Source organism: Mustela erminea, chromosome 4 (assembly GCF_009829155.1).
Source record: "Mustela erminea isolate mMusErm1 chromosome 4, mMusErm1.Pri, whole genome shotgun sequence".
NCBI lineage: Eukaryota > Metazoa > Chordata > Mammalia > Carnivora > Mustelidae > Mustela > Mustela erminea.
The window spans coordinates 79,935,037-79,950,296 of NC_045617.1; positions in this window are offsets into that span (position 1 = coordinate 79,935,037).

Here is a 15,260-nt window from a genome sequence, read left to right on the forward strand (position 1 = left end):
TTCTCCTCCTTCTTAATCTGGTTACTAAGATTTATTTTTTAAGATTTTATTTGTTTATTTGACAGACAGAGATCACAAGTAGGCAGAGGCAGGTGGTGGGAGGGAAGCAGACTCCCTGCGGAGCAGAGAGCTCCATGTGGGGCTCAATCTCAGGCCCCTGCCTGGGATCATGACCTGAGCTGAAGGCAGAGGCCTTAACCCACTGAGCCACTTAGGCACCCCTAAGATTTTTTTTTAATTTATTTCAAATTTAGCTATGAATTCAAAAGTGTGTTTATTCTTAGTTTAATATATCCGGATTTCTTTTAAAGAAGGATTTATGTTCCCCATAGCATCCCCCTGTTACTGCACTAATTACTTGATTACAGGGAATATTAAACTGCCTACTCTTGTTGGATAAGAAAGCAGAGAAACCCAGCTTTTATGAAAAGAAGAAGAGAAAAACCTTACAAAGAAGAGGTATAAAAGGTATGGAGGAAAATCCACATGACATGAAAATTTCTCGTTCTTGTCTCTTTTTGAGTCTCTCACTATAGGTCTGATTTATGGTTAAAGAACACAGCTTTGTGTCCTTATAATACACCTTTTGCTTAGTTTAAGCAAGTGGTCTTCTGGTGCTTTCAAAGAAAATTCCTAATACCACTTCTGAGCAGTCTTTTTCTGGTCCTGGAATCCAACTCCAGATGATATCCACTGCATTCTAGATTTTGGTTTTTTGCCAGTATTGTGGCTTGCCTCTTTCTCCTTAGGATGAATAAATAGTCTGGAGGAAATGAAACATTAGAATCTTAGTTCATTCATTTTCCATTTGTAAGAATAGTCATTCCACAGAGCATTTCATTTATCCTCACCAATGGCTAAATATTGGACTCTGAACCACCTGCAAAATATTAAACTCAAGACATTCTGCACTCTGTCCATACCTAATCTCCTTTCATATTTCTTACCCAATTATTTGCATTACAGCTGACTTTTTTTTATTTTCCTTTCTCCTCCCTTCTTCCTCTCTTCTCTTACTTTTACTCTTCTGTTTCATCTTCTTTGCCTTCATCTTCACCTTTGTCATCTTCTAAGTAGTGGGACCTCCACTCCTTCAACTTCTCCACTTACTCTCTATCAACTAGAAGTCTCCCTTCATTTTCTCCCCTGAGGTTAAATTGAGCATCATTTAAACCACCCTCTGGCCAAAATAATATAAGTGTTCCCCATTAGTTTCCTGTCTGACTTTTCTGACAAAACCACAACACTGGATCTATCTAAATGTCCATTTTCTGAGAGCCTACATCCAAGCTGTTGAACACTAATGGAATTACCATATCATATTTTTATCATTAATATTCATGATCTTTATACTAAGATGAGTCCCCCCCATGCTAACAAGAAATCCTTCTCTTATATATTTTTTTGTGTCTTTCATTCATCTTCCAAAATGCCTGTTCTAAATGAGACACACTATCCCCAAATGTGATCCCAATTGCCTTTGTTCTTTCCAAATACCTCACCTATACCTTTCCCCCTCCTCTGTACATTACAGAGGTAGAAGATATAGAGAAGAGAACCTCCTGCCAGCACACCTGCATTTATATCCATCCTAGTTATTCCATTTTAAAGTTTGAATTATTATTCCTCATCTTGTTCTATGTGCTAATCCTGTGCACCTCAACAGATGCCCTTTTTCAACAACTATCCCCTTTTATTAACCTTTTATTCTTTGTATATACTTTCTACTGGTATTTAAATATACTCAAGTCTGTCATTTGTGAAAGAATAAATGAGAAGAATGATGTTATTTGAATCTATGTTTCCTGTTAATTTTTTCTTATTTTTCCCTCACACAGGCAAAATTATTTTAAAAATTTATCAACAATAATATTCTCCATCTCTTCAACTATTGAGAATTCCTTAGCCTCCAACCCTCACCACTTTAAGGAATTTGCCCTCATCAGGGTCACCAAGGACCTCCTTGTTAGTATGGATTGCTCTTAGTTTCATCTTCCTTAAACCATGTGTGTATTTCCCATTGCTAATTCTTCCTCTTGGTTTAAATTCTGTTTCCTTGGTTTTTATGACAGCATATTCTGGCTTCCACTTCTCAAACTATTTTGCAGGTTCCTCTTGTATCAGTCTATCACTCAAATGAGGATTTTATTTTTAACAATGTATCTAGGAGGTTTTGTTTATTACCATAGCTTGAATTATCATTTCTTTTAAGATTTTATTTATTTATTTGACAGAGAGAGAGAGAGAGATCACAAGTAGGCAGAGCAGCAGGCAGAGAAAAAGGGGAAAGCAGGCTCCCTACCGAGCAGAGAGCCCGATGCAGGGCTTGATCCCAGGACCCTGAACTCACGACCTGAGCTGAAGCAGAGACTTTAAGCCACTGAGCCACCCAGGTGCCCTTGAATTATCATTTCTATGATGATCTATCCCAGATATAACTCTGAGGTTTGGGATCTCAACTGGAACCTCATATCTATATCATCACCTCTTTTATACCACAGTTTGGGTGCCCAAACTTCACTCATCCAAAAAACATAATCATCATTACAACTTTCCTAAATCCTGATCAATCTTCTATATTTAAAATAAGTCAGCCCATAGTCACACTATTAAAATTATCATCATTTTTGTTCATTCTTCCTTGAATTTAAGGCCAGAGAATATTTTCTCTGTTATTTGGATCTATGCAGGGTAAACCAGCAAATAGTCAAACATGGTAAACCATGTTTCTTGGCTAATTCAGAAAGTTCCCACTGGAGCACATGAGTACGGAATTTTATGATTTTTTAAAAGACTGGATAATTTTTGAACATTGTTATTTATCCATTTGAAAACTACCCTCAATTGTAATGCATTACTGTAAAGGGCATTTCCCATTTTTCTGCAGTTGGGTCTTTGAGCAAAATTTCCCCTTAATGTTGAACATGTTGAGTTCCTAACTCAAAAAGTTTTAATAATGGCAAGGATGAAGTCCTGTACCTCTCTAACTAAACAGTCTGGCTTAACAAAACATTCATTGAATGCCACATCAAATTGAGACTTGTGTAAATCAGCTCTTACTCTTTATTATATAAAGGACTAATTTATATTTGGCCCTCAATCACTCAAATGCTGGAGTAAAGAGAGAAATGAGTCTCCAGTATTTTGTCTATGTAGTACTTTCTGCTCTTTGGGGGTAATTCTCCAGCCCCATTATCCTCTGTGGCTTTGTTTTTGTCTTTTGGGGAACTTCCTCCCACTGTATTCCTTAACTAGATCCATAGGGGGTACTGGAGAGCAAAGCATGAGTGAGCCCTGAAACCCTTTCTCAATCTGTTTCCTTCACATGAAGAATGTAATAGTTTAATATATTATTAATGTGGTACTACTAGTATATTAATATAAACATATTATATTTAATAGACAATATTTAGTATAAAATACAGTAAGCCACACAAAACTACTATAAAACTTTTACTTTCTTTTTTATTTTCAGTTTCCCCCACCCCAGTTAGGAGTTACTAAAAGTATCATTTCCTACACCCCTGATAGATTTTTTTCTCTTGTCATTTGTCTATAATCCTAGATTATCTCAACATAGACATCTGAAACAGTTGCCACAATATCATCTCTTTTGTCTTCATTATTCCTCTTTGCTCCCCAAGGAATATGGCTTAAATAATTTTGGTATTTTTGCATAAACCCCTTTTCTTGATGAAAATGATTGTGCGAAGTGTAAATAGTGGAAAAGGACTAAAAGAAAATCTAGGCCCAGAAATCTGTGTAAGTCAAATATGTTTCCTTATTTAAGGACACAGAAGAAGAAAAGCACATTTGAAATTAACTGCACAGACGTCAGCAATGTTCTCAAAGCTATAAACTCTTAACAAGTGTCAAGAAGTTTATAGTTAGCCAATAGGTATACAGTGTAGGGAATAACAGCTGTGAAAATGAGGGTTACACTTGAACTTTTAGAACTGTATCTACTTCTTTAGGCCGAGCCTTTTCAGACATAAAGCTAGGTGAATTCTCTATACATAGGCTGTTTGAATACACGCTAGAGACCAACTTACTGAAACAGATATAGTACAATGTGCATTTATACAATGCAAAATATGTATATCAATATACAGTTTGGAGAATACTTAGACATAAACTCAGTTTTGCCATCTGCCTCTCTCCCAGACACATTCAGACTTAACCAAGAACATTTATGAGCTTAATGTAGAATAATTGAAGCTAAATAGTTTACCCAGATGCTTTTAGGAATCAGGTTAACATTTCCTTAGGTAGCTATGATGCTCATTTAGCAGAAGGTTATTTGAAAGTAATTGTTTGGTTGTGGAATAACCACATTCAACTTTCTTTGTTATCCATTGACAAATTTCCATCCCCTTACCCTCAGTAGAGATTGTATAAAATCAAAATGTGTAAGTTCTCATTTCTTACTAACTAATCTAAGAAGAGTAGTAAGAAATAAGTAATAAGAGATGAGGTCCAGTTGGTATCAGAGCCTGAAGATTATGAGAACATTTAGGCAATTGATGGGACAATGACATTTACTGAATGATACTGAAAGCCAATTACAACAGTTTTACAGAAGGGTAGCATGGTATATGCAATTTTTTTTTTAAAGTAACACATTGATCAATGTGTTGAAATAGGTGCTAATTTGACCTTATTTTTCTTCTCATTTGAAGAAGGTATACTATTTAATTAAGTAATCAAGACAATGACTTGGACAAAAATTGTAGTCCTGGACATAGTGAAAGGTGGTAAGATTTGGATGTATTTTGATAGCAGAATCAATAGCAATTGTTGATGGACTAGATCCATGTTGTGAGGAAAACCAGAATCAGTAAAGACTACAACTGTTTTGTCTTAAGGAACTAGAATGATGAATTGCTGAGGGAGGTTGTAAAATAAGAATTGGGAAGGATGAGAATTTTGGATTTAGTCCCTTTTGACTTTGAGATATCTCAGCCGTTAAAGGGGTACTGTTAAATTAAAAATTATGCATATTGGTTTGGATTTCAAGAGTGAGATGTTGTCTGGAAATTTAGGAAATTTGAGTATTTAAAACCATGATATCGGATGAAATTACCAAAATAGTATGTGTATATAAAGAAGATAGGAGAAGATAGGAGGTCTAAGAAGAGCAGAAAATCGAGAGGAGATGAAGAAAACGACAAAATGAATATTAGGAAATAAAGTTTGGCGTCTTAAAAGTTAACTGAAAAAAAAATGCCAAGAGGAGTGATAAACTGTTTAAAATGTCATTTATTGCTCAAAGAAAATGTGGATTGATAATCAAACACCACATTTGGTAATGTTGAGTTACTGCTGATTGTGACAAAAGCAGTTGCAGTGGAATCGCATGGTGAAAACCTGACTAAAGTACATTCATGAAAAAAATGAGAGAAATGGAATTAGACATAGTTAAAAGAAAACTTTTTCAATATATTTCACTTCATAAAGAAATAGTGACAACACCTACATCTTTCATCTACATCTATTTTAAATGATGGCTTCTGTTGGAGCAATATGAAGATCATTTTCAGAGAAGAGGTTGAGGAAATAGGAATGTTACTTTTAATGGAACACACATTTCATAGGACATAGTGTAATGGTTTTATGTGTTGGAGTAAGTAGGAAATGGAAAAAAACAAAGGATGAGTGTTTTAGTATAATGTTTTAGTATAATATGGTCACAAACAAAGGACAATATGGCCTTTTAGAGTTTCTTTTGTTTCTTGACAAATAAAGAAATACCTGATGAAATTAATACACACAGAAAAAGGCAAAAACATATGAAATATGTTCCCTATGATTATACAATTAGTAAGTGGAGGATCCAGATTTTGAACATATTTTATTTGAAGAGTTATACTATTAACTGCAACACAATGCTACCAATATTTAAATGAGAGGGTTACTTCAGGCTTCATGTTTTTCTATAAACAGACATTCATTGTTTACTTTCACAGTCCCTCTCTCTGCTTTTAACACTTTTTTTTCTGTAAGGTTAATCTGAATGGGTGTTTGATGTAAATTTACCTCAGAGACTGAGTTTACAGAGGTTCCTGTGTAATCTGGAATATAATATTGTGATAGATTCAGTGATTTCTCTGTTTTTATCTTCTCTGTGTTTTGCACAGGTGCTGAAGGGAAGGTCTGCCTTTCAACAAGGGAGAAGTCCCTTGTTGAAGTCCCAAGTTTTCTATGGCTGTGGTTCCTGCAGAAATCCAAGGTCCTCCAAAGAAAACTGCTGTAATATTATCTAAGCCTCAGTGGGAAAGAGATTCCAGGTGTAGGGCTCATGTCAGCCTTGTGACTCACATTTCTTTGTAGCCCTAGGACCTTCACATGGAGTTTGTGAGGTTTTACCATATCCTATCTACTCACTTCTTGGGATGCTGTTTGTCTCAGGATTAAGGACTTTTTTTTTAGATAAACCTAAGTGCTTCCTTGTTCAAATCACTATCATTAGGCCTAGGAATTTCTGAAACTTTCTGGCTTATGAAAAATTCCTTTCCTAAATTTTCAGGAGAACTTGAAGTTTTTGACAAGTGTAGCTCCTTGTCCATTTCCCTCAGAGTTTTGGAGTTGCATATATTATGTGAGCAGAGATGGGGGAATAGATGACTGTGATGAAGTTTTAGAATATAGGTGAGGTTCAGTGGGGTGAGGCCAGGAGCTGACGACCAAGAAAAAATGCTTGAGACATCTTTAGTGCAAAATGGTGGTTTATCAAAGCACAGGTGACAGGACCCATGGGCAGGAAGAGCTGCTGCTCTGGGGTTGTGAGGGGTGGCAGGTTAAGGAAAAGATTGGTTTCAGTAGAACTTTTTCATATGCTAAAGAGGACATATAAGATCCCAGATACCAGAGGCTTTGCCATTGCCAAGGTCATTTTGCTCTCTAGCAAGGTATTAACATTAAGATGGGTGGGAGATTCCTAAAGAATGTCACATATGTGCCACCCAGGAGTGGGGGTGGGGGAAGGTTGGAGGGTGTCAGCTTTTGCTTTGTCCTCAGCCAGCCTTCTGTTCCTTCATCAACAGTAAAGGAGATTTTCTTTTGAAAGGGAGAATATAGTTTGGTTAACAAATCGAAAACAAACAAAAGAACAATCAAAGATGCAGTAGACTGATATTAATTTTAAGTCAGGAAGACTTTGGAAGAGGTCTATTTTATAGATATTTTGTTCTTTGACATTTCACCATTTGTTTGGGATGAGTTATAGCCAATAGGATGCCACTTGTCTATAATATAGCAAGCCTAGCTGTGTGTATCTGACACTTGCCCCTCAATTTCACTTGGTTATTACTGACACATTTATCACCATCTAAATTACAAGAGGCAATCTTAATCTAAAGATCAATATACCCTTTATAGAACAACTTTGATATAATAATGATATCTCTTGTCATAACAAACTAGTGTTTATCTCATCCATCTCATTGTAAACCATAGGTCCTCAGATCGCTTCTTACAGAGAACATTTTCTGTCAGTATGATCTTGCCTAAGTTATGATGCATTACAGAATAAATGAATTTGTTTGGCTACTGTTTCAAGTGACAAGTTCAATTAAGAATGTTTGTGCTTGTATGTCATATTTGCTAGTTAGTCTGTCTTCTATCAAACTAATTTCTCTTGTAAAATTTTATCAAAAGGAGGAAATTCATTTGGACCTTGCATAAGGCTATTACAAAGATAAACTTTATTTTTGTATTCTTTGCTTTACTAAACTAATGGCAGGAAACATTTAACAAATTTAGTATGATTACATAATTATAGACTGACAAAAATCACAATAGAAAAATAGATGAAATGTATTCTAATAACACCTCTGATACTATTCAGATAAAAATGTTTATTCATAGAAGGAATTAAATTATTTTTAAATATTAAGTTATAGAATAAAATATTGGTGAATCCAACTTTTTATGCAATTTTGTTTCTAAATTAATTTTCCATCTCATCTACTAAAGAAATGACACATGAAAATAGTTCTAATTTCTGTGTGACCATGTTAAGCAGAGAGTGAATTTTCAGAGCTGGCTTCACTGATAATATTGTTCTAAGGTTAAGTTTATCTGCATCCCAAGAAGATGAAAAAGAAAATGCAGCATAAATGATGGTTCTCACTTTTCTTTGAATATATGAGTCCTTAATCTAGTGAACTATAATTAAACATTTTAATATTCTCCACCTTGTTCTCTTCTATATTTCTAGCCCAGAAGTGATGCTTGCTAGAAACACCTCTGAAAATTGCATCAATTATAACCTTCTTTGAATTTGAATTAAAACTGTTATCTTGTTTTCTTTTATCCCTCTGGAAAATTATACCAAAATGTATTCTAATTTTCCTTGTATTCCTGGATAAAATTTATTTTTACCTAGCTGTTTACCAGCAAGAACAATAAACCTAGGATGATAACACTAAAATTGAGTCATTTCATTACTTGTAATACTACATTCTAGCAAACTTTGATAAATTATTGTGGATATTCCTAGAGTCAAGAATTTTTATACTTTAATTTTATAGTGTATTTGTTTTTCATTCCCTTAAAATTCCTTATTGTCAGTGTACAATACTGTCCTGTTTATTTGTATATGGTGAACCCAAACACAAGTGAACAATAAAATATCTTGAAAAAAAAGCAATTTTTATCATTTCTTGAAATTTAAACCACAAAAGCTGCCAATTAAAATTTCTTTGTATTACAAGAGGAAATACAAATATATGTTTCTTTCAAAGTAAATCATGTTTAATACCTTTTTAGAAGATATATATGAATTTTTAAATAATTCCACCAAAACTTCTTGTGTTTTTGAGGTTTTTTTTATTTTTCAGGTGATCATCTTTTTCTAGACTGTGCATATAGGAAGGTAGTAACTAGTATTTTATAAAAGGAAAAAATTCACTAACCAAGATCAAATACATGAGGGCAGTAAAGAGAATTGGTTGAGATAAATGGAAAAGTTTGGAGTTCTACAAATAGAAAAACACACAGAAAACTGACAAACAGAGAAAAAAGTATTCTAAACATTTTAAAGTTTTCTTGAGACCCTATAGTGTACAAGTTAGCAGCACTTTACTGTATTTTACCAAAAATTCTCAACAAGCTCACATGTGCTGAATTAAAAGTTTCTAAACTTTGTCACAACGACATGATTTATTTGGAGATCCTTATATGTAAACAATGTGAATTTTATTATCAGGGAATACCAAATATATCCCCAACAGCATACTGTTAATTTTCAGAAAAGCAAGAATTCATAGGCCTGGTCAATTTATTCTCCGTTTATTAAGAGTTTCCCCCCCCCCCAAAAAAAAATCAAGTACCCATGAAAAAAGCTTTTATAAATGCCCAGTCCTGCCTGATGGGAGAATTTCCAGGAGGGAGCTGGGTAAGTTGCTGAGTAGCCAGGGGCAGAATGTAACTCCAGTCAGCAGGTTATTATCAAAATGTGACCCCTGCCAAATGGTGGTAAAAATACTCTCTCTGCACTTAATCCTTTTCCTTTATTCTTCCTTTCCTTGCCTTATCATCTGTGTGGTAAAGTCAAGTCTCCTGTATGGGCTTGGGACTGCTCAGCCTACTCTACTATTATAGACTGTTTAGGTCTGCCATGGACAAGGCTGCATAGCTCCTCTCTGTTGTCAAGCCCAGGTAGTCAATAGACTTTAGTGGCTTTCAAAATATCAAATCCTTAGTTTTCCTGGTTGTCAAATATATTCATACCAAATAAAACAAACAAACAAATAAGGAAACTTCCCTAAATAATGACAGGCTGCAGAATGAGTGAACAAGTTCAGGGATGTTAGGTCCTAACCAAACACCAATCTTTAAAAATAGCCTACAGGAACTTCGGCACTATCTTAGTTTGGCTTGGGCTTCCCTAACAAAATATTCTAGACTGGGTGTCTTAAAAAACAGAAATTCATTTTCTCACAGTTCTGAAGGCTGAAAATCTGAGATCAGGGTGACTATCATGTTGGCTTCTGGTGAGACCTCTCTTCCTGTCAGCCTTTTAGCTGTGTGCTCACATGGCCTTTACACTCTGGTAGGGAAAAGAAAGAGAAAAAGTTCTCTGGCTTCTGTTATAAGAGCAGTAACCCTATCAGATCAGAGTCCTACCTTTATGACATTATTTAACCTTAGTTACTTTCCTAGATGGTCCATCTCCAAATATAGCCACAGTAGAGGTTAGGGCAGCTTATGAATTTGGGGGGAACACAAATATCTTGTCTGTTAAAGGCACTATTTTATCTGTGAAAGAATGAGAAGGGAAAGTATTTTTAAAAATACCTTTTAAAATCCTACATCTCCTTAAGAGATGAAGCAGAAATACATCCAGAAGCAGTATGAGTACATGTTTTCAGCTGAATAAAGATGAGAAAAGGCTAAAGAGGGAGAAAAAGGACAAATGGAAAAGAGAAAATCACTCCCAAGTAATTAGAAGATGGCCTTTAAAACTAAGTATATACCTAAAGACAAAATAAAATCAGAACTGAAAGTTTTTAAGTGACTTAATCATCTGTCTTATATGAACAAGTTTTAATGAAGGATTTTTTTTAGCAACTGACTGAACTTTAGATTGAACTGTAAATTGCTGCTTCTACTTTGCCCACGCTGCTCAAAGTTTGAATTTCTGTCAAAGCTGCCAAAGAAAACCTGAACAGATCAAGCCAGCACTGTCATTTCACTGTGGCCACATTATGAGGAATTAGTCCTAATGAGAGATGACTTTGTGAAGGGGGCCACCCAGATGGATTAGGAGACAGCTCCTGAACACTCACCTTGAAAGGAAGCTTCATGCTGAGTTGTGTATAATGTAGGATTTTTTTAAAAGCCAATATGGAATAGGATACAAAGTGTGAGAGTACAGAAGGTCCTTGACATTTACTGGTGGAAGATTGCATTTAATTCACATGATAACAATTTATCATTGATGGAATTTCAGAAAGAAAAATATTTGGGCCCAGAAAGTGAGCATACAAATAATCGTAGAGAAAGTTAAGAACAAACTTCAGACAGAAATGACTGGACAAGGGGAACTTTGAGAATTATCTGAAGGGATGAATATAATGAATATTTTACTGATGATAAGAAAAGAAAGGGGAAAATTAAGATATGTGAAATTTAAAAAAATAGAATTTAGAAAGTAACAGGTGGTTTAAGTTTAAATTTTAAGTTTAAATTTTAAAATGGGAAACTAATGTCAGTACTGATACGATAAGGATAAAATTAGGCAATAAAGAGGTTTCAAGAAGAAAGATCAGGTGATATATGCATTTTTCCACTGAATTTTGGGTACTCAAGGAATGATTTAGAAAACACATTTCACCAGCAAAGGAAAAAAGTTTTATTTGGAAGTTATTTGTACAAAAATCCCGTGACATTAATACTACTAACATAGATTGGTTTTTATTAATTTAGAAATCATTTGTCGTGTTATTGCACATTTTATTCATATAATTCTAGGTAGAATTATTTGATGGTTTATCCAGTTAGTATTTATTACAATAATGATAGGACCTACTAATATCTACAATAGGTCAATAGAAATTAAGACAGATATTGCTTTATACTTACACTCTGAAATATTTCCAAAACTTTAATTTTTGGAGTAAAAACTTACTTTAGAATATTAATACAGAGTTATAGTATTAGAATGTGAAGAGTATTGTAATAAAAATCCTTTCTCCCTCTTTTATTTTTTAAATATTTATTTATTTTAGAAAGAGAGAGCATGTGCTTGTGGGGGAGGGGCAGTGGTGAGAAGGGAAGACTCCCCACTGAACACGGAGAATCAATCAATCTTTCTTTCTTTCTTTCTTTCTTTCTTTCTTTCTTTCTTTCTTTCTTTCTTTCTTTCTTTCTTTTTTAGTATTCTATTTATTTATTTGAAAGAGTGAGAGATCATAAGCGGGGGTAGGGACAAAGGGAGAAGCAGACTCCACACTGAGCAGGGAGTCTAACTCAGGGCTCAACCCTAGGACCCTGCAATCATGACCTCAGCTAAAGCAGATGCTTAACCGACTCAGCCACCCAGGCACTGAGATGGAGAATCTCAAGCAGAATCTCAAGCAGACTACACATGGAGCCCAGAGCCTGGACCCTGGTGGGGCCTGACTTTGGACCCTGATATCATGACTGGAGCAGAAATCAAGAGTCAGATATTTAATGAACTGAGCCATGGAGGCCTCCTGTCTCTACTTCCTTTAAAAGAGTAAATCACTTCTGTGTGTTAAGACCCTCTTTTGAACATACTTGTTTGCTCACAGTCTTGGCCCTAGAATTCATCACCTGACTCTGTGGTAGATTTCCTGCGACTCCAGTGCTCATTTAGAGTAATGTTTAAGGTGTTTGGGGATATTTCTCTTAAGCAGAGCACTATTATGAAACAATATCAATGGTATCCCAGTTTGAACTTACCATGCATTCCCTGCTGGAATTTAAACTTATCTAGGCTATATCTAGAAAGCTTGTAGAGCAGATTGATTAAATTCTGAGGAGCCTCTTGAGAGAGACTTCTCATCCTAAAGGATAAAGGATAATGTTGGTCTAGTAAAACCAAAATCATATCAGCAAAGGCAGAATATCTTGATATTTCTTTTGCCCTATCCACTATTTCTTTTGCATTTTTTGTCCTAGACAACCACCAATTCTGCATCCTTTCACAATAGATCAAATTCAACTTTTAGAGTTTTTTAGAGTTTTTATGCATGATTTGTTTCTGACTTGTTTCACTCAGCCTAGTGTTTTCTGTACCATTACTTTTTATTGCTGAGAATTGCCTCTTTTACTCACTTAGTGGTGGAAATTTGGGTTGTTTTCCTTTTTTTTTTTTAACATCTGTGAATAAACTGGCTGTAAATATTTGTTTATGGGTATTTTGGGTACCTATACTTTTTGTGAACCTATATTTTTCCTTTGACTAAATACATAAGAATGGAGTTGCTGGGTAATATACTAAGTATACATCTAACTTTATAAGAAACAATCAAATTCTTCTCCAAATAAAGTGTTCCATTTTACATTCACATTTAATATTATCAGTTAGCCATTCTATTATTGGTGGGTATGATATTTCAGCAAAACAACACTTCATTGTGGTTTTAGTCTGAATTTTCCCCATGACTTGTGGTGTTAAACTTGTTTTCCCATGTTTATTTGTTATCTGCATACTTTTTTTGGTGGAGTGTCTATTCAAATCTTTTGCCATTTGTAAGTTGGGTTTGTTACTCTTTCTTTTTTTTTTTTAAGGTTTTTTACATTTTATTAACATTTTATCTATTGTATATATATATTTTTTATTTCCAGCATAACAGTATTCATTATTTTTGCACCGCACCCCGTGCTCCATGCAATCCGTGCCCTCTATAATACCCACCACCTGGTACCCCAACCTCCCACCCCCCGTCCCTTCAAAACCCTCAGATTGTTTTTCAGAGTCTCTTTCTTAAAATTTAAGTGTTCTTTATACATTCTGGATATGAGACCTTCATCAGATATACAGTTTGCAAATATTTTCTCCCCATCTGTGGCCTATACTTTCATTCTTTTAACATCTTTTGCAGAGCAAGATTTTAATTTAGCTACAGTCCTTTCTATAAATTTATGTTGTGCTTTTAAATCATGCTGAAGAAATCCTGTCCTGTTCCCTTCTTTTTTTTTTTTTTTTTCCCTTCTTCTACATGTTTCTCAAGAAGTTTTGGGTTAGGTGTGAGCTCTATTAAGGATAAAATTTAGGTACATCCTCCATGTAAGGTTAATTTTTGAGTATGGTGTGATGTGGTCATTGGTTTTGTTTGTTTATTTATTTATTTATTCATTTAATGTGGCTACTCAGTTGTTCTTATACCCTTTTGAAAAGGTTATACTTTCCCCATTGAATTACTTTGAGGGTGTTTAAAAAAATCAATGACCAGTTTCTGGCCGCTATATTCTGTTTCATTGATCTCAATGTTAAGACTTAATAACAGAAAGCCTTGAGTCTTTTTCCAAGTGCCCTCAGTGTTTATTCAATTCCCTGCTTTAAGGTAGGACAGACATTTCATAGATACTGAGGTTCTGTGATTTGAAGGTCACAAGCCTACATCAGAGGACTGTAGTTTCATATCTCAAAATTAGATAGCATAAATATCCAATTTAGTTCTTTTCTTTTTTTTTTTCAAATTGTTTTGGCTATTCTAGAAATATTTTGCCCTTCTTTAAAAGTTTAGAATCAGTATGTCAGTTCTTACAGAAGTCTGCTGGGATTTTGGTTGAGACTGCATTTAGTCTCTAGATCAATTTGGAGGGAATTAAATTTTGATAATATTGAGTCATCTAATCCATGAAGATAGTATATCTCTCAATTTATTTAGGTCTTCACATTTTCTCAGCAATGTTCTGTGATTTTCTATGTAAAGGTCTTTTACATATATTTTTTAAATTAATAATAAAATATTCCTTGTTTTCATTCATATTAAAAAAAGGAAAATTTAAAATTTAAGTTTGAAATCTTTATTATTAATATATAGAATACATTTGGTTTTTATATATTGCCCTTATATTCTGAGACCTTGTTAAATTTTATGAATTTTAATAGCCCTATACCATTTCAAACAATATGTGAGCTGCTTATTTTCCTTTACAAAATGTAAAATTAGTTTTTGCTGGAGTCTAAATTGCTCATTCCACTTTTTGCTCTTTTCTTGATAATTAGGCTCTGCTGAGTCTCTCGGTCTAATATGTAAGTTATAGAAGAAAATCATAAGAAAGTTCACTTTAGAATTCTTCTGCTACTTTAGGAATTATTATATTCTTCCTAGCATACTATTTCCATCTACTTTCCTTTAAAGTCCAAAATTTTATGAGACAGATATCTGCTGCTCATATACAGTGTGTAGACATGTTAATATCAATCTTTAAAGATCTTTTTAAAAAATTATTTATGTTTATTTATATTTTCATTTTTTTTTTAAGTTTTTTCTGTAGTTAACATACAGAGCAAAATTGGTTTCTGGAGTAGAATTCAGTGATTCATCACTTACATACAATACCCAGTGCTCAACATAACAAGTGCCCTCCTTAATACCCATTATGCATCTAGCCCACCCCCCACCAATCTTCCTCCACCACCTTCAGTTTGTTTCTATCATAGAGAATCTCTTCTGGCTTGTTTCCCTCTCTCTTTTTTTTCTTTCTCCCTTCCAATATGTTCATCTGTAGAATACAGAACATCTGTAGAATACAGAACATCTGTAAAATACAAATGAACA